The 25,163-nt window shown below is 45.6% G+C and overlaps 1 protein-coding gene, 1 long non-coding RNA gene and 1 pseudogene across 15 annotated transcripts in view; 1 reads left to right on the forward strand and 2 right to left on the reverse strand.

Annotated features, from left to right (window-relative positions):
* The window catches only part of PALM2AKAP2 (PALM2 and AKAP2 fusion), a 499,300-nt gene that overhangs the window by 106,991 nt on the left and 367,146 nt on the right, over positions 1-25,163 (reverse strand). Inside the window, exon 1 of one of the 14 annotated variants that reach the window (XM_028493684.2) lies at positions 11,839-11,987. The exons of the other annotated variants lie outside the window; for them this stretch is intronic. The gene's annotated coding sequence lies outside the window, so the exon portion shown is untranslated. Of the gene's footprint in view, positions 1-11,838; positions 11,988-25,163 lie in introns of those variants that run through there. 14 annotated transcript variants of the gene reach the window in all.
* LOC112065570 (uncharacterized) lies at positions 6,612-6,704 on the reverse strand (annotated as a pseudogene).
* Positions 9,689-13,871, forward strand: LOC114486850 (uncharacterized). Its single transcript, XR_003681160.2, has 3 exons — positions 9,689-9,750; positions 12,957-13,125; positions 13,612-13,871. It is a non-coding gene; the product is annotated as an uncharacterized lncRNA (long non-coding RNA).

Raw genomic sequence — 25,163 nt, forward strand, 5'->3', positions numbered from 1 at the left:
TCGCGCCCCGGTCTGGGAGGATCCCACATGCCGCGGAGCGGCTGGGCCCGTGAGCCATGGCCGCTGAGCCTGCGCGTCCGGAGCCTGTGCTCCGCGATGGGAGAGACCACAACAGAGGGAGGCCCGCATACCACAAAAAAAAAAAAAAAAAAAAAAGAGACTGTGTATAAAAGCCAGACTACAAGGATTCGAATTCTGACTGTGCCACTAGATATATGCCCTTGTCTTAAACCACTGTGCTCAGTTTCTTCATCTGTAACAATTTATAATACTGGTACCTTCCCAACAGGAGGATGTTATGAGGGTTAAAGATGGCTAAACATATGTGGCACTTGGAAGAGGGCCTGATTTTCAATAAATATTCATTATCCGAAGCATCTTAAATCCCCTTTAATCTCCCAGTATCTGCACTTATGGAAGATTCAAGTCACTGAAGAAATATGAAAATCTGAGCTTTTTCAAAGTTACGCTCTTTTGAAAGAAGCTTCATCCCAATTTGTGTATGAAATTGGGCCCATGTTAAAGGTTCAAGGTTTTATTCAATTGTACACATATTGAATTATGTCTTCCTCTGTTCATGTAAACTCTGCCCTTGGTTTGGAGCCATTCTTCATAAAGCCCCAGTAATTGTTACTCTGTATGTGTCCAAGGATTTGCAGTAGTCAATTGTGTAATGATTCTTACTAGCATTCTTCCAGGCCAATTTTGAAAGGCGTAATTTGTGGCCAAAAGAATTTAGTGGATCTTTCAAAAGATGGCATACATTATCAAGCCCAAGAGGACCCCTGAGGCGTTCATGAGATGTGACAACACACTTAGAGGGTGTGGGCTGAAGACAGGAGGGGTACCTCGGGGGACAAAGTCCTCTAAGGTTTTCTTCTTCCCATTTATTTATTTATTTATTTATTTATTTTGGCCACACTGCGCAGCACGTGGGATCTTAGTTCCCCGACCAGGGATTGAACCTGCGCCCCCTGCAATGGAAGTGCAGAGTTTTAAGCACTGGACCACCAGGAAAGTCCTCTTCCTCTCATTTATACACCTTTAGGACTCATATTAAAGACAAAATTGTTTCTAATACTGATTTCCCAATTATTTTCTCAAAACAATTACTAGGAATCAGTTACCAGATGTCAAATCTCCCCCTTTTTGTGACATAACCAATAATCCTCCATAGCAATTGATCTCCTGTTCTCTGATTTCCACTATTCCCCAGAACTCCCCATTTCCCAATTTAAAGCCCTCTGGAGCAGATCAGCTGGTCTGCTGGAAAAACACAGGCTTCCCAGTGCTGGGAAGATTCATTCCACTCTGGCCAGAAGCCCAGCACTCCAGCTTCATCTGCCCTGGCCTCTGGCTCCAAATGCTGGAGCTGGACGTTCTGTGTAGCCTGCCGTTCACTCCCCAAGGCGTCCCCTTTCATTTGCAAAGGATCATGAGAGTTATGAAAAGAAGGTACACAGAAGTTGCGAAGAGATTTTCTTCTCCTTGGGATGCCTCGGCGATAAATCTAAAACTTTTTGAGAACAATCTACTTCAATGACAATGTTCATTCAAAAGTATAGGAAAATGATCGTTATAATATCGACAGTGAAAGAAAGCTGGAAAACACACTAGAACCAAGAAAGAATTCTGTTTTCCAACTCTAGAGCTCGAGAAAAAGCAAGTTTTAATCAGAGTAGAACAAGAAAGTAGGTAGAGGTGTTTGTAGCCATTCTGAAGGAGATAAATGACAAGGGTTCTTTATCGGATAGAATTTCAGTTCAAAACTTTTCCCTCCCTTAATATACACTGGGCATCCTGGTTTCACTTCCCAGTCGTGATTCAGGTTGATTTTCAGCTCACAAACGGAAGACAGTGAGAAAAGGAGGGAGGGAGACAGAGGCGATGGAGGGGAGAGAGGTCCAGACGTTCTGGACCAGAATCTAGAGAGAGAGAGAAGGGGCAGGGAGAGAGGAGAGGAGAGGTGTTTGTCAGTGGAGGTGCTGGAATTAGAGGAGTTGAGTGAGAAAAGGGGGAGATGAGTAGATCCCAGGGGCAGGCAGGGAGGCAAGGTGGTAGGAAACAGGCTTTGCTTCCCTTCACCAGTCTTGCGTTTATTCCCTTTCCTCCCCCAGCCTCCAGGTATCACCACTGATCCAACACAGCTTGCTTGGAGGCTGAGAAATAGAACAGAGGCCTGGGCAAGTTTGGGGAGTAAAACAAACAAAAGGTACTGTTGCCAGGCAGGACTGGACCAGGGAAAATGACCCCCAGTGGGGGGCACTCAGTACACGCTCAGAAACATTTCTGCAACATCCTGGGTACCAGAGCCAGACACTCTCATAACCCTAACGGAAATCTATCATGCTGCAATTTCAGCTCTTTTACTCTTTCCAAGTCCCAGTAACGAGAATCACATTTGCATAGCAAAATGCAATCAGTATCATCTAAGTTACACTTGCTAGAGAGCCGCACGCATCGGAAGCTATGGAAACATATCTACAGGATGTGAATTCCAGATACGGATGACTAGATCGGGGGTTTCTCAGCATCAGCACTGTGGACATTCGGGGCAAGATAATTCTTTGTTGCGAGGGGAGGGGGGCATCCTGTGCATTTTAAGATGCTTAGCTGCATCCTGCTAGATTCTATTGGTAGTTGCACCCATCCCCCCTCCCAGAGAGCCCAATCCCTCAAGTCAGTCTGCTGATCGCAGTCCTGAGGTTTGGCTAGTTTTCTCGGTGGTATCTGCCAGAACTTCGCCCTCCAAGTCCGGGGTGGTAGAGCTTCTCACACCATACTGTGCATACAGGTCCCTAGTGATTTTGTTACAAATGCAGATTCCGACTCAGCAGATCTGGAATGGGGCTCAGGATTCTCTAGTTTCAACAAAGCCCCTGGGTAACGGTGATGCTAATGCCGCATGTCCTCAGACCAAACTCCGAGCACCAGGGCCCTTTAGCACTGGTTTAGTAACAAGAGGGAAAACTGCCTAAGAAAACTGGCTGGCGTCGCACAGCTTGACTGGTTACCTGGTAACCTCCCAGTGCCTCAGCATCCTCATTTGAAAAATGGTGGTGATTGTGAGCATTAGGTAAGACATTGAAGATAAAGCAACCCGTTTGGTGTCTGGCACTCAGAAAATGTTAATTCCCTCCCCTTTTCCTCTTAGCTTCTCCCAGTATCAAACCTCAAGGTCAAGCCATCCCTGGGGATTACAGGGAATTCCCTAGAAGAAAAAACTCAATTCCATTCTGAGTGGTGGTTGGAGAAGGAGGGATTTCTTCCCTTTTCTTTCTTCTAGTTTATACTCTCTCTGTTGCTTCCACCATAACGTCTGTCGTCCTTTGAAGGCTGTGAATTGTTTTGGTAATGAAGCATACGATGAAAAGAATATTTTTAAACAACGCACACATTGTGATTTCATGCGAAAGCAATGCCTCCCACTCTCTGGGTCCATCTCCATGCTGCATTTAACACTGATTTAAACTTTTCTCAAAAGGAAAAATGATCTCAAACAGGAACAATCGCAGGTGCTTTGGGTTGGATCTCAATTTCCAAAACAGTTTCTTCATACTCCTCCCCAAATGAATGGATTCTACTCATCTGGAATTGTGTCCGGGGAGAATCCTTGCTATCCTTTGCAAGGATAAAATGTTCTAATGCAAAAATACTAATTTGCCAGGCTAAATATAGCCTTGGGATCACACAGCACATGACACATTGACCTTGATTTTAACACACATACAGAGAGAGCTTTTGAATTCAGGGTTGTGTAGTACTTGATTTTTCTAGAATATTAAGTAAGATGTATTCCTTTGGGAAAATCACTCTCTCACCATCCTCACCCCCCCACGGAAAGTGTTCAACAATGGTGCCTTTCTCCATTTGTAGGCTGTATCAGAAAAAATGTATGTGAGGCATTGCTCCAAACAAAGTACGTTTCTGCATGATTCCACTGTGCAAATGTCGTCATGAGAATAGAAGCCGAGACAGTCAGCCGCACTGGGAGAGGGGCAGCAAGCCGGCAGTGAATCGCCTACAGGAAAGCGTGGTTTGGCCTTCCTCCACCTTCACAGGTGGCTCAGGCGGCCCTGGGAGAGCTCTGCATTCGAGGCTGGTCAGGCTGGGTGGGAAGAAAGGCATCTGAGGATCAGGGCTTCCCCCAGAGTCTGCAGGGCTGGTCTCTGCTGCAGGAAGCACTAGCTCAGTCCAAGGCCCACAGGATCATCACAAACACCCTGGGAAAAGCCATGGCGATGGACAGGATGGCCACCTAAGGAACCCCTCTCTTCACAGAACTTGGAGTGGTGTGGGTACCCGTTCCACGCACACACTCTTCCTTCTAACCGACAAAAGACAATAACCCCGGAAGGTCTGGTAAACTTCTCCTCTAAACCTCACCAACCCAGGGCACTCTAAGGCCTGTGGGGTAACGTCCAGTCCAGCACCCTTTGACAACCCAGGAAAAAATGCTCTAGCATCACTGTATATCCTTGCTCTGCACAGTAATAATCCTTTTCAAGGCTTCCTCGCTAAAGCATACGGAGAGCAAGACAAAACATCCTTATGTAGTTCAAAGAGAGGTTAATAGTTCTGGACCGCCATTGATATACACTGACCCGATTGCTCGCCAATCATACGTAGCTATCATAAGGACTCTGGGCGCTCCACAGGGCAGAACGTGCAAGCAGAATTCACAGACCTGTTGACAGAGCACCAGGATTGCCATCATCACCTGGTCTTGGCATCACCAGCAAAACCAGTTTAAAAGGCAGTATCCAGGCTCCCCCCACATGGGTGATGCTGCCAGTCTGTACCATATGGACACTGTCTGCCTCTCTATGGACACTGGGGTGATGCATCGCATGTCCAGATATGCTGCTCAAGTGAACAGGCAAATTCCCAGGAAATCAGGTCTTCATGCAGGGCTGAGGCCCTTAAACAGAGTACATACACTGGAGAGTCACTGGCCCTGAGCTGGACAGTTCCCCCTCCGGAGACGTTCTGAGGGGGACTTCCCTCCAGCAGACAGTGATTGAAAAGAAAACTTCACAGCGGCATCACAAACTGGGTTAGGTGCTACAGTGTTCTGCTTTTTCAGTCATGCTGTTTGTGAATCCCCAACTGCTTTTTCTAACCGATTCACTTCCTTAAACGTACAGGCTCATCCTAATCCAGGCGTGGCACCATGAATTTGGTGGCGAGGTTTGGACCAAGGGTGGAGGTTACCTTTTATATGTGTTTGTTAAAAAGAATGATTTGTAGCACTTAAGAATTAACTCAGGGCTTCCCTGGTGGCGCAGTGGTTGAGAATCTGCCTGCTAATGCAGGGGACACGGGTTCGAACCCTGGTCTGGGAGGATCCCACATGCCGCGGAGCAACTAGGCCCGTGAGCCACAACTACTGAGCCTGCGCGTCTGGAGCCTGTGCTCCGCAACAAGAGAGGCTGCAATAGTGAGAGGCCCGCGCACCGCGATGAAGAGTGGCCCCCGCTCGCCGCAACTAGAGAAAGCCCTGGCACAGAAACGAAGACCCAACACAGCCATACATACATACATACATACATACATACACACATACATACATAAGCCAAGCATTTGAAGCCCTTAAAAAAAAAAAAAAAAAAAAAGAATTAACTCAAAATAATGTTTCTGGTGTGCCCACCTCACCTGGCTGGTACATAATCATCCATCCAAGCAGCCAACTCTACTGCAAATCTGTGAGAAGTTCAATGATAAGACAAAAAGGACTGAATTCACTACGCTTCTCAGGCTCTTCTGAAAACCTTTTTTATTTGAACCCTCATGGCAAATCTTTACTTTAATACTTTCATCCATGTTCCTGCCTTATGACAGAGTAAACTCACGAAAGCTGGCAAAGAAGCTGGCAGTAGTTCGTGAAGGGGAAGCCCAGTGACCCCCATCTTACTGCTGGTCACTGAGTGAGCTTCAAGCCCAGGATTAGGGTCCTGAAAATTTGGGTCCATTCTCCCATTGAGAAGCAATTTCTGACCTACTCGAAGCATCAGGAGAGAGCAAGTAAAGAAGACTGGAAGAAGCCTCCAACAACAGTGCAAGCGTTCAGGGGTAAGGGGAAGAGAAGGATGCCAGCAGGTTCCCCAAGTCAAAAGAGGGCTGTGGGGTGGGCGTGGAGGTCAGGCCTGGAGAACCTCTGTGCCCAAAGCTTCTGGATCTGATCAGCGTAAAGGATGAACAATTGATGTGCTACACAATTGCTGGAATTTTTTAAAAATTAACTTTAAAAACTGTTTACGTATTTGCATCTGCCATAAAGATGAAAGAAGATGTTGATTAATTTAAGAAAACAACCAATTTGGCGAAGAATACATGTTCAAGGTGCTTCCATACCCATCTCATTTAAGTTTTGAAGCAGGTAAGTTTTGGTATCCCCATGTTTAAATTTTTTTAAAAAAATTTTTATTGGAGTATAGTTGATTTAAAGTGCTGCGTTAGTTTCTGATGTACAGCAAAGTGAATCAGCTATACATATACATATATCCACTTTTTTAGATTCTTTTCCCATATAGGTCATTGCAGAGTATTGTTCCCTGTGATATACAGTAGGTCCCTATTAGTTATCTATTTTATATATAGTAGTGTGTATAAAAAATATGGAACACTTCATGAATTTGCATGTCATCCTTGCGCAGGGGCCACGCTAATCTTCTCCGTATCCCATTTTTTATAGATGCAGGAACTAAGACTCAGTTTATGTGACATGCTGTAGATCTTATAGAGAATTTGGCCAACGCACTAATGAGTTTGGGCCCTGCCATGGCTCTGGATAACTGGGGCATTAGTTATAGTATCTGTGTATTTGGCTCTGCTCACCCCATCTGCTCCAATCAAGCATCCAACCGACCACAAAGTCCCTGAAAAGGGGGGTTCAGAGGACAGTGTCACCCCCACCAAGTTCTACAGCTCTCTCCCCTTCCTTGGCATTTACACCATGACTCCCCCAACTCGGACATGTATCCTCCAAGACAAACAGACAAACAAACCCACTTGAGGGAAGCTCCATCATTTCATCCCCATCCCTATCCTCTTCCTGAAAAAGGAAATCTTCAGCATTCTACCTCCAAAGGGTACCTTTTCCAGTTGCAGGGCCCATGCAGTCTTTCTGAGACTCCAACCAAGAAAGGAACAGATGCCACTTACATGTTCCTTGATACGACTCAAACGTGTCCCCCCAAGGCCTGGTAGCACTGGTGCTCCTAGATTTGAGAGAGAAGTACCAAAGGGAAAAAGAGGTCAATGGGCCCAAGGATGCTCTCAGTTCCTCCGCCCATGCTGTCTGTCCTCTTCTGTACCTCCTCAATCTCTGCATTCACTTCAAAAGGAAAAAAGAACCTCTGGCTGAACCCTGGAGAAAGCGCATCCTATTTTACTGTAGGAAGAAGGCAAGGTCTTGATTAACTCATTTTTCTGGCGCTCATCTTTCAGAGACTGGGGCAAGAACAGAAATAACATTTATACTGGGATTTTAGTTTTCTCAAAAGCCAGCCTCCAGAGTCTGTACTGGACTAGGTTTGGTGATTACACCTCTACACTTCTAAAAATTATAATTTGTATCTACGCTAACATCACACTGAGACTACAAAATCCCGAATGGTCAATGGAAGGACAACAGTACATTCACCACGGTAAACCCACTAAGGCAAGAAGTAGTCAAGGCGGGGTAGTCATTTATTACATCTTAGAAACATCTTCATCAACAACCGTTGAAATAAATGTTTAAGACAAGTTTAAATTTCAGTTACTGAAATCATTAGAGCACTCTATTTCTTAAGTATTCTAATTCATCAAGTCCTACTTAAATCACACAAACATACCCTATAATTTTCTTTTTGAGCAAAATACAGGTTTGTCCCACTATCTGAAAGTAGACCACTCCTATGAAACCTTTGGTAAGCTGAACTGGCATGAAGGAAAGAGTATTCCCACTTCATGTTACACCAGGCACTTCAATTTTACGAAAGACTACATTAGTTCGGTAACAGCTTTTTCACAGAAATGAAAATCTTCTTTCGATTTCTTTTGGTTAGCGAAATGTAGATCTTGAGTAAAAGCTAAGTGGCACTAATGTGAACTTTCAGAAAGTGGGGTAAACCTGTAGTGGATTTTCCTGTTACAACAGAGATGATTTCAACTTTTCTATAATAATATATTCCTGGAAAATGTGTTTGAAGGGCATATGTCCCAAACTTAACAGCAGTCATATATCCTTAGAAGGTGATTATCTAACAAAGATATTTCTTTCTCTCTCTCTCTCTCTCCCTCTCTCTCCCTCTCTATCTATCTCCCCTGATGGCTCATGGATGCACTGTCTCCCTCAGGCCCATGCCACCCAAAGTGCTCCTGGATGAGGCTGGTGCTAGTGCAGGGCCCTGAAGCTTAAGCTTTTTTAGCATCACAGCAAATCTGCCTCCGGGTGTCAAGTTTGCACAGTACCAAAAAAATGATGCAATCTTCTAGCAAAACTTACTAACATTGTTGAACCTGATAAGTATATTAATCAACTTGAAATTTCCAATAGCTTACACAGGATGCCTGACCAATAATCTAAGCAAATGGTGACTCCCATGTCTCTCAGGATCAAAGGACAGCCAGTCCAGAGGCTAATTCATGACAGATCATACCAGCGCTGAGAACCGTGTAAAACTTAAAAATGAAATTGGTTTTCAAAAGTCAATTTTCAACATGCTCCTGTTTTAATCATTAAAATCCCTCAACACAACCCCCGTCCAAATTCAATTGCATTTTTATTTGAAACATTTCTCATTTTCCTAATATGTAGAGACTTGTGATGACAACCTTGTTAGAAATCTAGGACATGGGTGTTTTAAGAGTCCACCAAATCTATAAAGACAGCAGAAGCTAGCCAATAATTATAATAATTAATTAGAAAGTCCAGGATGCTAACATTTTAGAAGCAACAGTTAATATGTAATTTCTATATTAAAGGTTTAGAAATAAAACAACCAGTGGATCATTTTCCCCTCACCTGATAACTAAATTAAGACAACCTCTTCCACTTTATCAGCCAGAGATCCTGAGGCTAGTGAGTCAGAAGGAGCCACTTATGAAAGTGAAATAAATTCTGACAACACTGCCCTGAACTCCGCAGGCAGGAAACTGTTTCAACTGTCATGCCAGAACTATGAGATAATGGGTATTTCAAAATGTTTGTCCCATCTCAAAGCCCAGTCTCACACTAGCATCTTGGCATCCCAGAAAGAAGTTGAAAATGAACTCCACTGCCAGAGAAGCATCTCAACACTTAATTGCCCGGTCTGTTAGGTAAGGGATCTGGAGATCCAAGGTGTATTACTTTCATTTCTTCTGGCTCACGACTAATTTTATTGGTGCAGCTCAAAATAACCGCAGGGCCTACAAGACCCATGGTGTGCCCACTCAAAGGAGAAGATGTCCTTTAAGCAAAGAGCCTATATCAAAACTGGAGAGGAGAGAGCGGGCATCGGACAGCCGTTTAGAGGTGCTTTAGGGCAAGTTTCAATTCTTAAAAGGCTTTATGTTTAAAGAAGCAGTGAACTCCTTACTAAATATGCCTCATTTCTGGACCTGTTACTCTGAAATTCTATTGATCAAAGTTGAGGAGGCTGCCAGCAAGAAGAGAATGTTTAATTAAATTGCGAACATTTCCAGAAAGAAAAGTGTGATGCTTAAATTAACTCTCTTCAATTAGAACAAAGCCAAGGAAACAAATCCCCTGGGATTACACTGGTGAGTGGTGGGTTTGTCCTAATTCAGCCTCCAGGTGCCTGTGACGGGTGATAAGAGGGAAGAGCGCTTCCTCTGAGAAGTTGTTTGCAGTCTGAGGGATATACTATATAGAGACGTGTGTGTGTGTGTGTGTGTGTGTGTGTGTGTGTGTGTGTGTGTTCTTTTCAAAGGTAAATACGTGGGGGGGGGGGGTTAGGTGCTGCGCCTAAAACTGCTACAGGGAAGGGAAGACATCTGCCCAACCACTACTGCCCCACGCGGGAAACCGGGTCTGGAGAAATAATCCACCATCTCTCTACACGAGTCACTTCCCTCCCAGACGCCCCCTTCTGCGGATCAGGGAGAGATCCCCAATGCTGGCCGTCTCGCATCCGTCCAGGGAAACTCAGAAACCAGCTTGCGGGTCCCGCTCCCGCGGGTCCACCCTCCACCTCGCTCCCCACCGCCTGCAGCCGCTGCTTCGCCTTTCGCTCTTACCGGCCACTAACCCCACAGCTCCCCGGCCCGCCTCGCCTCCCTCCGCGGCCTCCCTCCGCGGGCTCCCGGACAGCCCGCTCTCCCGGACCTCCATTCAGTCCCCTGTTCTCCGCTATGATTCTCTAGAATTTCTCAGAGCCGCCAGTATCTCCTAGCTCCTATCCCGGGAGGCGCGTCGCCTCCACCGCGATTCCAGAACACTTGCCCCAGCGCTCACCACCACGATCCGCGCCCTCGACTCCCCACAGTGTCCCCACAAAGGGGCCAAAGAGACCTACCCTCCGGCTTTACCCAGGATAAAACACCAGATCCTATTAGCTGGGGTCCCAGCCTCAGGCCGAACTTCCAGGCTCAGCTCGGACCCGGTTCCCCCTCCCTCCGCGCGCAGAAGGGCTGCTCCCTCCTGCAGCAGCTCTCCGGACCCCATTCCAAAAGGTTCCAGCTGGCTGAGAACCCGGCCCTCCTCGGCCTCAGTCTCCCTGCAAAGCTCCGGATTTCTGAAAACGCCCCCAGCGCTACCATCAAAGGAGACAGGACGCGCGCCTTCCTCTCCAGCTGGAGCCTTCCTCTCCAGCTGGAACCGCTGGCTCCATCCACCGCGGCTCCCAGGTCTGGAGAGGCGGCTACCGACCTTTGATTTTTCTCTGCTTTTCCTGTACAGCCCGGCTCTGTGTGTGTTTGGCGGAGGGGGTGGGAGGGAGATGGTATTCCTAAGTTTAGTTTTTAAAGCATAAATAAGTAAGTATTGAATAAAGCAGCCAAAAGCTGGCCCTCCCCCAATCCTAGGAATTCAAAGCCACAGGGTCACAGCCCTTTCCAGCCAGGCCCCCGCCCCGCACACGCTCCACTAGGCAAGGACCATAAAAGCCCTTTAAAGTCCGCGGTGCATCAGAGGGCCTCCCAAGGGACCAATCCCTCCCGAGCCACCCTCTCCCCGCGCCCGAGGCCCCAACACCAGGAGGGGGCCCCAGGGACTGGGTGTCCTGGGTCGCCGCGCCTGAGCTTGGACACCCACCTCTGGGCGCCGGACGGGGGCGCTGTCCTCGGCCTCCGATCTAGCGCGGCGCGGCCACTACCTCCTCCTCGGGGCGTCGGGGAGACTCCGCGGAAAGGCGTTCGGCAGGCCCCGGCTGGGGCGAGCGCATCTGCCGAGAGCCGCGGCCGCTCTGCTCGCTGGAGGGCCGGGAGCACCACCCGCCTGCTCCCGGAGCCCGCCCCTTCCCCGCCCCCTTCCCGGCGCCTGGGGCAGAGGTCTGCCCCTCCGCTTCCACATCCCCTCCCCAACCACTCGCACCTTCTGTCTGTGGCTTTGGCGAAATCTTGGCACACACCGAGAAACCAAGAAATGAGTGAATGGATAGATTGGAGGGATGGAGGGATGGGGCAAGTGAAGTCGAGTATTTCCTAACTGGGGAGAGGGCTCTGTGTCTGGGTACGTGGACCTGTGTTAGCGCACGTGTGGCCGTGTCGGCGTGCGTGCATCTGGACGTGTGCGTTGGTGTATACATACGTGCATATGAGTGTATATGGAAGTGTGTGGCTGCGTGTCCGCCCTCACAAGGCCGGCACCGCTGAGTTCCTATCCGAGTGGTCGAGTTCCCCATCCCTTACCAGCACCAAGACTGTGTCCGGGTAAGCAGGACCGCTGGGAGCCGGTGGGAGACGCGTCTTTGTGACGCGGACGGCGGCTGGATGTGTTTTGGGCCTCTCCCTGATGTGGTCCAGAGGCTGAGGTGCGGACAGAGATGCTTCTGGTTCACTGGCTCGCCAGAGCCTTCATGCTGCCCTCCCTGTTGTGGCAGCTGGTGGCCTGGTGTCAGAGCGCGTGTGTTAACAAAGCCAGCGGTGGGGAAGGAGGCAGCTGATACACCGCGTGGGACTGGATCCGGCGGGTGGCCAGCCATCCCCCACTCCCAAGCTGTCTGAAATTTCAGCTTGTAATCCCCTCCCCCACCATGAATATTTAAATAATGTTAATGACCCTCTGAAGATGGACCTTCTAGAAATCCTGGAAGGACACAGACAGAAACACCTCAGACAGAAGACAGTATTTTTAAAACCAAGGTGTTCTCTGCGGAGGAAATATAATATAACCATGATATGTAGTTAGATTTCTTGAATTCAACTTTCCACTAGGCATGATCAAGGTTTTCATTTCCCAGTGATTCTCCCTCTCGACCTCGGCAAGTCAGAGCCCCTTACTCCCGTAGTTTCCATCCTCTGTTGGCCTGCTTTTTTTCTGAACCGCTGGCCAAAATCCCGGGGTCCTCTTCTGAGAATCAATTCTGCCTGCCACACACAGCAGGGAAAGACAACTGCCAGCACCTTGATTTCCCATACAAGAAACGATAACATGGGGACCTGTCCAGAAAGCCTGTCAAGCTAAAGACATTAAAAATAGCATCAGCCCCGGAAAAGGCTTCTTTACTGTCTGAAGGTTTATTCACACCTTCACGGAAGGGGCGGTGGGGATGCAGTGAAGGCTACAATGGAGACCTCAGCGGTTCCCCTCAGGGTTCCTGAAAATCTATAGGCTTCCTTTTCTTGGCGTTTAGGAATTGTTTCACCAGCCTTTTTGCATGTTTGTCTCTTACACTATTGAATTTCAACAGAATTTACCGACCAGTGGTTGGAGACTACAGAGTTTTAGCCTCAGTCAATCCCTTTCTTTCCTTTTCTTTTCTTTCTTCCTTTCCTCCTTCCTTCCTTCCCTTCTCTCTTTCTTTCAGCTCTTCATGGCACTAACCTGAGTTAAATATTTGGGTGCCCTACATTGTGATCTATTTTTAACATTTTAATAGCATGTGAAAACTCACATTGAAATGAGCATGTTTGAGGATACATTTATTTATATGGACCATAGACTCTTCAAGGAAAAATTCTAAACTTACAGCAGAGGTGAGATTTTTATAAACAGTATTACGGCAAGTGCATCATCACTCTTTCGTCCTATATTCCTAAATTAGAATGTGTCATTTACCAGTCAAATTTGTTTCCTTATTAGAAATAGTACAGCAAATCTGAATTCTTTCCTAAAGCAATGTCAGTGTTAATATTACTGTAATATTATTTTTAAATATGAATTAATGCTAATTTTCTATTAATTTTAAAGTTCTGGCATATTCTACAGAAAACTATTGGGAATATTAATTTAGGAAAAGTACATGTTCAATAGATATTAATTTACAAGGACATTTCCCTTTCTTTCATCTTATAAGATGTTAAAGAGGAAGCCATGATTAAGCTACACTTTTTTAAAATGAAAGGCTTGGTACATACCAGGGATCAGAAATGTTTAATTTGTTCAATGAAATCAATGCAAGGGTATGAACATCTGCATGTGAAAATAAAAACGGTTTTAAATTAACATTTATTTTCCCCTAGGTCAGCGGTTCTCAACCAAGGGTGATTTGATGCTTCCCCCCCACCCCCCACCCACGCAGACCTTTTGGCAATGTCTGAAGACATTTTTGATTGTCATATTGTCATAATGGGGGCGGGATGCTACTGACATCTAACGGTTAGAGGCCAGGGATGTTGCTAAATATCCTGCAGGGTATGGTACAGTCCCACAACAACAAAGGATCGTTGTATCCCAAATGTCAAGAGTGCCGATGTTGGGCTTCCCTGGTGGCGCAGTGGTTGCGCGTCCGCCTGCCGATGAAAAGAGTGCCGATGTTGAGATATCTTGCCCTGGACCCAAAGCCAGGACTAAGGACCACAGATATCAGGACCATGTCTGCATTTATTAAAAATGTAAATTCCTGAGCTCCACCTTTACCTACTAAGTCAGAATCTCTGGGGGCAGGACCAGGGAAACTGTTTTAACAGCTCCTAGGTGATTCTTAAGAACATGAAAGTATAAGAAACACTGGAGGGCTTCCCTGGTGGCGCAGTGGTTAAGAATCCGCCTGCCAATGCAGGGGACACGGGTTTGAGCCCTGGACCGGGAAGATCCCACATGCCGCAGAGCAACTAAGCCTGTGCGCCGCAACTACTGAGCCTGCACTCCAGAGCCTGCGTGCCACAACTCCTGAAGCCCGGGCGCCTAGAGCCCGGGCTCTGCAACAAGAGAAGCCACCGCAGTGAGAAGCCCGCGAACCACAACAAAGAGTAGCTCCCCCCACCACTTACCGCAACTAGAGAAAGCCCGCGCACAGCTACAAAGACCCAATAAATAATAAAATAAATAAATAAATAAATAAACCCTGGCGATGGGAAAGGCTGGCTTCTTATGCAGTGCATGCTTATGGGCTCATCACACTGTATGTGTCTTAACATGATAAGGGTTATTAGAGCTGAGAATATTTTATGAAATATATAGGCTCCTTGATCAATGTAAGAAGCACTTATGAAGCAAATAAAGGGCTACTGATTCTGTGAAGACAAAAAAACATAGCTGGGATATGAAAATGTTAAACACCCCCTAACCATTTAGGACACAACACTTTCTATGGAAATGTTGCTTGGCAAGAGGGGAGGTCATGATTTTTTTTTCCCCTATGGCCTAAGTGTACATTTTTGCTTATGTTGCCTGTGCCATGCTGCCTGCCCATTTTAAATGGTGCCCCTGAGCAAGAGTGGCCTCCAGGGGACACAAGAAATAGAATGTACTTACTAGAGAAACACCAAAAGTAAAGGTTGGGTTTCTGGGAAATAAGTCAGCCTAGACACAGATTGACAGAGCCTCTTCTTCCTCCCCAAGCTTAGAGAAGAATAGAAGCTGAAAGAAAGACCCATGAGTTGCTCAGAGAGCTCATCTGAAAACCCAAAGAAGGGGCCAAGACTGGTCAATCATAAAGAATTTGCTATTTCTTCCTTCTGGCAAGGAGAAAGACTAAAAAGCATCAACTGGGTATACTCCTCAAGTACTAAATGTGTCCTACAGAAAATAAAGGCTTGCTAGAAAAAAAGAATAAGAACAAGATGGAAAAGCAAAGAAAACCAGCACCAAAAAGACTGGCTCCCATCAAACCAATAGCCTTAGATCTGTTGGGCTTTCCCAGCAAGTACCAGGTAAAGTCATTGGAAAGTTAGGAACAATCCCAATCCCAAGGGCATCCCCATGGGACCAGATGCACCACTGCAAATCTAAGAGAAGAAAGAAACAGGGGGAAATATTTGCAACATATATAACAACGGGTTACTATCTCTAATATGCAAAGAGTTCTTACAAATCAATATGAAAATTGAAGAAAATTACCAACTATCTGATTGAAAAAAACAAACCAGTCATTTATAGATAAATAAGTATAACTGGCCATTGAACTTAGGAAAAGATGCCGAAACTATCATTAAAAAAAAAATGCAAGTGAAAATACTGGAATAATATATTTTGCTTATGATATCAGTAAATACATAAAATACAAATATTATCTATCATTGGTTAGAGAATGAAAATTAAGTATTGCACACTGTTGAAGGGAATATAAACTGATGTTAATAAATTGGTAAATTTATTATACAATTTGGTGATATCTCTTAAAATTAAAAAAAATGCTTATACACTTGAATTTGCAATTCACTTTTGGAATTCAGAAGCTTATAAGATCTGTGAGTCAGAAGAAGACTGAAGTGGTAAGGGAGGAGTCAGTGAATAAGAAATTCCTGATCACAGAAATGGCCAAAATAAAGAGACTATTTAATATAAACTTTTAAAATTGCTTGCTGTGTAATGTTGTGATGTAAGTACTTCTGGTAACCCCTAGACCTCTGATAACAGTATTTGTTCGGAGAACCAAAGGCAAGGGGCTAACATATGGCTTGGTGCAGACTGGATATCATGCAAGAAGGATGTGAGATTAAGAATTCAGACAAGATGGGAAATCAGAACAAGAAGCGACCAGGAGAACTAATTCCATCCCACCGGAGTTAACCACTTGAGTTAAAAATCCATAAAAATAGTGGGGTGGGCACTGGACCACCTCTAACACTTTGTGGGTAAGGGTCCACATAATTTTAATTTAAATATAAAAGGAATAATTTTCCCCTGAAGGCTGTGGGACTTGGGATAACCAGCCAACAAACTCCTAGGATGCACACAGATCTTTGGCTTATTTTCTAATTCGGTAGTGGTTTTACCCTATTCATCTGGATGTTTTGTTTGTTTACGGATTTCCCACTTAAGACATTTCTCCACTGATCTCTGATTCTTATAAAAGGGCAAAAACATCATCTCTAGATAATTGTAAGGAATGATGCTTACATCCTTGGCTTTTCCACAGACGAGATATTTCATCCATAGACTGTCTTAACCATCAACTTTCTGAATGAATGCACAACATATAAGACAGGATATGGACTGTTTGTTCTGACTTATAGTTGTTTTATCAAATTAAAAACACTCTTCTCAAAACCATCTCTTCTCTAGTATCAAGTCTGGTTTCTGAGTGATGGTCAGCTCTTAAAACTTTGAATATCAGTGTTTCCCAAGCTAGCCCACATTCAGAGTAGCTGGAAAACTGGAAAAAAAAAAAAAATCAAAAAACAAAAAGCCTGGGTTAATTTCCCTAGAAGATCTGTGGCTCAGGAATCTATATTTGTTTCAGCTTCTCACATGATTCTATGACACAGCCTGGTCTGGGACGCACTTGGGGTGGACACAATTATCTTCAGGCAGGGGAAGGAGAGAGCAAGTGAACAGAGACAGGGATGGCTGTCACATGAGAACACTTGGCTCTTGGACCATGTTTACTCCCGTTCTTGGCCTAGTTTGTGGTTGCCTGTCTTTCCTTCATTTCCTCTCCAGGATCTCCAGCTTCCTGTGCCCGAGTAAGTTCCTTTCCAGCCTGTTCCACATATATTTCCTTTCCCTGCAGCCTCACACTTGGCCTCTCCTTTGCCAAATCCTCTAACACAAGGAAATGGTGACCTGATGACATTCACCCCAATGCTTGAGACTCTTTTTTTCAAAAGACTTTTAAAAACACTCCAAAGAAACATTCCAAAACCCAAGCAACTTTTGCCCATCTAACTGCTTTCATTTTGTCCCACATTATAGCTGGACTGTGCCTTCTCTACATTGACAAAGGGACACTGTGCATCCAGATTGCCCCTCGTAATATACATTTAAAGGGTACCATTATAAAGTACGAGTCATACAGTGTTCCAGACTAAAATCATCAATGAAATGCAGCAACATGGAAGCTGCTTGTTGGAAAGGATGCAGAAAAAAAGCTACATGTGCAGGGGAAAGGCAGGGTGGGGAAGGGAGAGAGAGCACAGACGACAGAGTCCCCCTGTGAGGGAAGCAAGAAGGCACAGATGGCCACGTGGGACCACTGTGGGCCCCACCTTCCTCTTTACAGAGGCCTCAAAGCTTAAGTGTTAATGACAAGAATGTACTCATGTAATACTTTGGTAATTAACAACAAAGCCCGGAGGCTCAAGTTCTTTGTTTCCTGGCTGGGAATTTTATCTCATTTAACAACTGAAGCATTTAAAAAATCTAGTAAACACTCTGGAGTTCATGCCCTAATGGAGACACAGCATGGAACAAGGTGCTTTTAAGGCAGGGCATCACAAACACAAAGTCTGCTAAATATACTTGGAATGTACAGGAAGGGACACAGCATGTTCACAGACACGACGATGGGAGCAGTGCCCCCAGTGCGGAAGGCAGTTTCTGTTGAGTAAATCCAGTGAATTTGCTTCTCATTAGCGATCAGTGTTTTATTTTATTTATTTTTGTCTGCACTACGAGGCTTGCGGGATCTTAGTTCCCCTGACCAGGGACGGAACCCGGGGCCTCAGCAGTGAAAGCGCCGAGTCCTAACCACAGGACGCCCAGGGAATTCCCAGCGATCTGTGTTTTAAATACAAAACTACCTTTCTTTCTGGTGGTACTTAATTCCTTTTCAGTTTAGGTAACATGAGAATGATTTTTTAGTTTTTAAAAAATGGGACCGGGCTTCCCTGGTGGTGCAGTGGTTGAGAGTATGCTGCCGATGCAGGGGACACGGGTTCGTGCCCCGGTCCGGGAAGATCCCACATGCCGCGGAGCGGCTGGGCCCGTGAGCCATGGCCGCTGAGCCTGCGCATCCGGAGCCTGTGCTCTGCGGCGGGAGAGGCCACAACAGTGAGAGGCCCGCGTACCAAAAAAAAAAAAAAAAAAGAAGGGACCGTAACATTTTCCCAGTATTTTCCTCAGAACTCAATTACAGGCTGTTAATTTATGGAAAGAACCATAAGGATTTTCAGTACTATTAGGGGAAACTTGACATTTTAAACTTTAATAATTCTAATCATCGGAGAGGGGTGGCCTCTGCAGTCAGTAGTCTCTGACTTACTGGTCAAGTGTTTTAATATTGAGAACAACCCAACAAGACAACAGGCTTTTTCCTTCTACGATATTGAATATATTAAATTACTTATCCAGGCGTGAAGGTAAGTTCACTGAATATGATGGGGGAATACTCTGAAGGCAGTCCGAGTTTATCTACACAGAGTAAGTTAATTACTCACCTAAGTAACAATGAAGATTATAAAATGTTAAAGACCATTTAGATATGGAGAATAATAATGGCTTCTTCTACAGCATATTAAAAGCTTCCGTTGGAAGGGGACCATGACCTATGTAAAATCACTTTAGAAACCATAACAGCTTATGATAAAGTCAACTAAAGCATAAAAACCCACATAATCTGTGAAGAGCCTCCAACTCCTCAAGTAAAGGCCTTTGCCTTCTCTCCTGCTTCTTTTCCTTCTCCCTCTCCTCCTTTCTCTCTTTTTTTTTTTTTTTTTTTAAATTGTTTTATTGGGGCTTCCCTGGTGGCGCTGTGGTTGAGAGTCCACCTGCCGATGCAGGAGACACGGGTTCATGCCCCGGTCCGGGAGGATCCCGCATGCCGCGGATCGGCTGGACCCGTGAGCCATGGCCGCTGAGCCTGCGCGTCCGGAGCCTGTGCTCCGCTACGGGAGAGGCCACAACAGTGAGAGGCCCGCGTACCACACAAAAAAAAAAAAAAAAAAAAAAAAAAAAAAAATTGCTTTATTGGCGTATAGTTGATTTACAATGTTGTGTTAGTTTCTGCTGTACAACAAAGTGAATCAGCCATACGTATACATACATCCACTCTCTTCTAGACTCCATAGGTCATTACAGAGCACCGAACAGAGTTCCCAGTATACAGTAGGTTCTTATTAGTTATCTTTTATATATCGTAATGTGTATATGTCAATCCCAATCTCCCTCCTTTATCTTCTTTTCCCCTTCCTCCCTTCCCTCCCTCCCTGCTTTTCCTTCCTCCCTTCCTTCCTAGTTCCTTTTCTTTTTAGACCACAGCCTAGTAAATTTTAGGAGCAGGCACTGCAAACTCAAATACCTTCCAAAGCCAGACTATCAGAAATAGTTTGTGACTCCTGTGAAGGACTGCTAATTAATTTATAGACTGACCGAGATAAGATAGGCCAGCATGAAGAGAGAACTGTGTGTTTAGACAGATGGCTGCCACTGCGTGTGTTTTATATCAGGCATTTTCTTAACTTGCTTGGGATGAGTGAGGGCATATCCAAATGTCAGATAAATGAGAATTAGAGCTAGGACCACGTTCCTCATTTTACAGTATAGCAAAGTGTCAGTGAAATCCAGGGTCTCTGGAGCTAAAGACCAGGGTTCGAATCCTGGTCTTTCATTTATTAGCTGTGTGACCTTGGGAAAGTTGCTCAGCGTCTCCATCTCTCCAAATCCTCACCTATAAAAGGCAGATCATGAGAACATCCACCTGCAGTGTCACATCTACAATATGACTGTTGTGAGCGTAAAATGAGACCATGCATGTAAAGCTGTAAGCCCAAGGCCAGCTACAATGTTAGTTGTTATCAGTGAAAGCAACTGAATCCTAGAAGGGGGATGGGACTTACACAAAACCACCAGGCAAAATTGGGTCAAGGTCAGGACTTAGACTCAGGCCTGCTCACTCTTAGGTCAGGGCTAATTTCTTTGCTATAAGCTTGCCTTCTTTGGTATTTTTGTCATTTCTAAAGAAAACAATAAACAACAATTACATGGCATGATGAGTGAAAGCTCTGGTTAATTTGGTTTTAAGGCCAGAGTCATATCTATGACCCACCTCTGGCCAGACAAGTGCAGAAGCAGTGGTTACCATCAGTATAGGCAGGATGGTTGTGCTGTCAGTATGGTTACGTGCCCACCATCTCTATCACAATATCCTAGAAATATTTCCCTCTCAGCCTTTTGCCTTGGAGTTTTGCTTTGAGTTCTGTTAAAGTCTCCAGCCTGTTCTCAATATTCTGGAATATTCTGCAGACAGAGGATGCTGCCACAGACCTGAATATCAGAGAGGGGAAGTGAAGCCTTCATGCTGACATGCATGTGTGCTATGATTTGCGGCCATTCTCTGGAGGGGGTCCCTGTCAGGCACTGTATCCAGAGTGCTTGGTTCCTACAAGATGGGGGGACCATCTTACCCCAGGGCAGGGCCCTGCCAGGGAGAAATGAGCCCTCACTGCTCCCCTCCCCTTCCAGCCTTAGCTCTACCTTCCGCTTTCATTTTCTCTGGGTCAGTATCACTCAGTCGGCCCTGGATCCACCAGTTATTTCGCCCATTCTAGTCACATTCTGCTCTTTACCTAGAAAGCCCTTCTTACCAGTCAAGGCCTATTTGACTCCCCTGCTTCAAGCCTGCCCCCAAGGCTGCTGTTTCCAGGGGCTCCATCCACAATCTGCTTCCCCCACTGCCATTATCCTGACCCTCCCCTTGACAGAGGCACTCTATCCAGGGCAGCCTAGAGTCTTACCTTGGGTTCTTCCCTTGAACACCCATCAAACACACATGCTCCAACCCAACTCCTTACTAACTTCCCCTCACTCATCTGCCCTGTATTTCCTGACTCAAGGCTCCCACAACCCCCGTGGTCACTTGCCCTCTTCCTCACTGTGGTCAAGCTACTCTGGCCCCTGTTACTGTCCCCACTGCCCCTTCACAGGTCACTCCTCCTTTCCCACCTGGACTATTCAATGGCCTCTTAGCAGATCTCCCTGCCCTTGGCCTCTCCCCCGTCCTGACCACCTTTCACAATGCATCTGAGTTAGCTTCCCAAACCAGTCTCCAATGACTCCTCTTGCCAAAATGGAGACTCCCTATCACTCAATCACTCATCCGCTCAACAGATATTTATTAAGATTCTCCCATGTGTGAGGCCCCATTGTAGGTGCCAGGGATGTGGCAGTGAACAAAGTCAAGTGCTTTCTCTCATCCTCAAGCCACTGGGCCTGGAGGTGGGATGGGTGTTCTTGCTCTTTACTGATTCTTGCAGACTACTGTCCTCCTTTCTCAATAAAATCCCCCTCCCTCATTACCTGAGGATTTTAGCATCTGTCACTCTCTCCAACATTCTGATTATAAGTCTTAATGATTATAACACCCATGTGGATAAGTCTTTGAATATCCTGGCCTCTTCGTTTTTTAAATTTTTTAAAATAACTATTATTGGGACTTCCCTGGTGGTCCAGTGGTTAAGACTCCGAGCTTCCACTGCTGGGGCACGGGTTCGATCCCTGGTGGGGGAACTAAGATCCTGCATGCCGCGAGGTGCAGCCAAAAAAAACCCATAAATAAATAAATAATAAATTTTTAAAAATAACTATTATTGTCTTCCTACTTCAGCCATCCAGTTCCATGGTCCCATCCTAGACCTTGTAATTACCAATAAACGTGCACCCTTCATAATCTCAGTTTCAAACATCTTATTCTCTAACCACCACTCTTTCTTTTTTTTAAAAAATTAATTTATTTATTTACTTATTTTTGGCTGCATTGGGTCTTCGTTGCTGCGCGGGGGCTTTCTGTAGCTGCGGCGAGCAGGGGCTACTCTTCCTTGCAGCATGCGGGCTTCTCATTGTGGTGGCTTCTCTTGTTGCAGAGCACGGGATCTAGGCGCGTGGGCTTCAGTAGTTGTGGCTCGCAGGCTCAGTAGTTGTGGTGTACGGGCTTCGTTGCTCTGAGGCATGTGATATCTTCCCAGGCCAGGGCTCAAAACCATGTCCCTTGCATTGGCAGGCGGATTCTTAACCACTGTGCCACCAGGGAAATCCCACACTCTTTCTACTACTATGCCAACTCCAATAATTCTCCAACCCCATGACCAAGCCTAATCCAATGATTCCATTATGCATCATTGTTCCTCATCCCTCCTGGTCTCATTCTTTCTGTAGCTTAGATTCCATGGTCCATCCCTTGTGTACGCTCTCAACTCCTTTGTCTGTCTCTCCCTTTGCCATATTCACCCTGTAATCAGTAACCCCAGATCAATCCAACTCTTTGTCCATTCCACATCTGCATTCACACACTGACATGATTAGAGAAATACATACAACCACCTGGCCAGTCTCACTTTAAATTGATGACTGCTTCCTTTAAGTGGTGCCTGGAGATGCTATTTACATTTCCCCAGTCCATTCATTCCCCTACTCTTGCGATGACTAGGTACACCTTCTCCTTTTCCCTCATACACTCCTTGCTCCATGTCACTCTCAACTGATGTCCTGGCTTCCATGTCACTGAGTAAGAAGAGGCAGTGAGAAGATGGCCTTCCCTCTTGTGCCTATGAGCACATGCCCCTGACCCTAGCTAAGGCCATCTCCTCCATTTGCACTGGATCCCGTCCCGTCTTACCCCTTCCAGGACATTACTCCCCCAACTGTATCCTCTCCTGCAACACAAATTTTCTCTCACCTCATAAGGTCTACTGTGATCTCTCCCACTTTAAAAACAAACAAACAAGAAAACAACCAAAAAAAAAACTTCTCTTAACCCTACAGCCTTCTGCAGCTACCACCTCACTTTCTATTCCCCCTTAGATCAAACATATTTAAAAGAGAGAGTTCTACTTATTGTCTCCATTTCCTGACCCCATCACCCCCATATTCTTTCTTTCGTCCTCGTCGCCCCACCGACAGAGCATTGGTCACAGTCAACATGACCTCTCCAGGCTGCCAAAACCAACGATCATGTCTCAGAACTCATCTTACTCGACCTTTCAGCAGGATTTGACACAGATGTTTGGTCACTCCCTTCATTTGGCTTCCCAAATACTCCTCTCTCCTGGTTCCTCACAGACCTCACTAGCCATTCTTTCTTGGTCTCCTTTTTTCCCCTCATCTTCCAAATCTTTAACATAGGCTGATCAGGACTAGGGTCTCAACTACTTCTTTCCTTCTAGCCCTCTGTGATCTCATCCTGTCTTGCGGCTATGTACTGATGAGTCCCAGATTTCTATCTCAGCCTGCCCTCTGCCTGGAACTCCAGACTCACACCTGACCTCTCCACTTGGATGACTAGAAGGCATCTTAAACTTAACAAATGCCCAGAAAATTCTTAATTTCCTCCCCAAATCTGCTCCTCCCATAGTCTTGCCCACCTGATTAAAGACAGACTCCATTCTTCTAGCCACAACCGTGTCACTCCCATCTGACAATATTCTGATGTATTTTTCTCCAAAGCACTTATCATTGTCTTTCATATAATATACCTGCTTGTTTCTTTGTTTCTTGTCTATCTCCCCTTACTAAAAAGTAACCTGCATGCATACAGGATTACAGTCTCTTTAGTTAATTTCTAGATGCCCACAGCTTGGCATAGAGTAGGTGCTAATTAAAATTTGTTGAATAAATGAAAAATATGTGTTAATGGAGCTTACATCCTAATACAGTGTGAAGAATGGAGAAAGATTAAAAAAACCAACAAGGGAGAAGAATGCCAGATAATGTGAAATAAGATAACAGGATAGAAAATCAAAGGTCAGTTGAATTAACCCATGTAGCTATTAGAAATATATTATTGTCAGGAGGTGGTAATTGTTATAAAGAAAAATAAGGCAGGGGAAAGGGATGACATTGATGGCACTGGGGAGTGGGTACTATTTTATACAGTATGGTCAAGAAGAGACTCCTGGGCTTCCCTGCTGGCGCAGTGGTTGAGAATCCGCCTGCCGATGCAGGGGACACGGGCTCGTGCCCCGGTCCGGGAAGATCCCACATGCCGTGGAGCGGCTGGGCCCGTGAGCCATGCCCGCTGAGCCTGTGCGTCCGGAGCCTGTGCTCCGCAACGGGAGAGGCCACAACGGTGAGAGGCCCGCGTACCACAAAAAAAAAAGAAGAGACTCCTTAATGAGGTGACATTTGAGCAGAGAACTGGAAAAAGGAGTGAGCCATGAGATATTGAAGGGAAAAGCATTTCAGCACAGGAAACAGCAGCTGTGGCAACACTGACCAACCATGTGTGGAGCAGCCAGGAGGCCTTCACAGCTGAGGAGGGGTAGATGAGGGGAGGGTGGCAGTGAGTGAGCTCAGAAAGGAAACAGGCCAGGCCAGATCATGAGGACCCCACAAGCCTTGATAAGTATTTTGGATTATTTTTTTCTTGAATAAGATGTGAAGCCACTCATTTATTTTAAGCAGATAAATGACTTAAGTTGTTTTAAAGATCACTGTGGCTGCTACTATATAAGGTCTGTACTACAGGCGGGAAAAGGAGTAGCCAGGAGACCACTTAGAAGCTATTGTAGTAATCTTGGCAAGAGGTGACAATAGCTTAAACTAGGATGGTCATGGTACAGTGGTGATAGTAATGGTGGAATCAGATTCTAGACATAATTGGAAGAAGAAGATGCACCAGGCACATGGCAGGAAGCATGGCACTTAGAAGACATTCAATACCTATTTATCAGATGCATGCGCATATACTTCTTATTCTCATTACGATAAAATGTTCTTTTTAAATTCAAAAAATCCCCATTTGATTATTTTTCTAAGAAATTTCTTTTCAACAAAATAACAACTCACTGAAACAGACTTTTTTTGTGTGTGTGGTATGCGGGCCTCCCTCTGCCGTGGCCTCTCCCGTCGCGCAGCACAGGCTCCGGACGCGCAGGCTCAGCGGCCATGGCTCACGGGCCCAGCCGCTCCGCGGCATGTG

This window comes from Physeter macrocephalus, chromosome 9, assembly GCF_002837175.3.
Source record: "Physeter macrocephalus isolate SW-GA chromosome 9, ASM283717v5, whole genome shotgun sequence".
In the NCBI taxonomy this organism is placed as follows: domain Eukaryota; kingdom Metazoa; phylum Chordata; class Mammalia; order Artiodactyla; family Physeteridae; genus Physeter; species Physeter macrocephalus.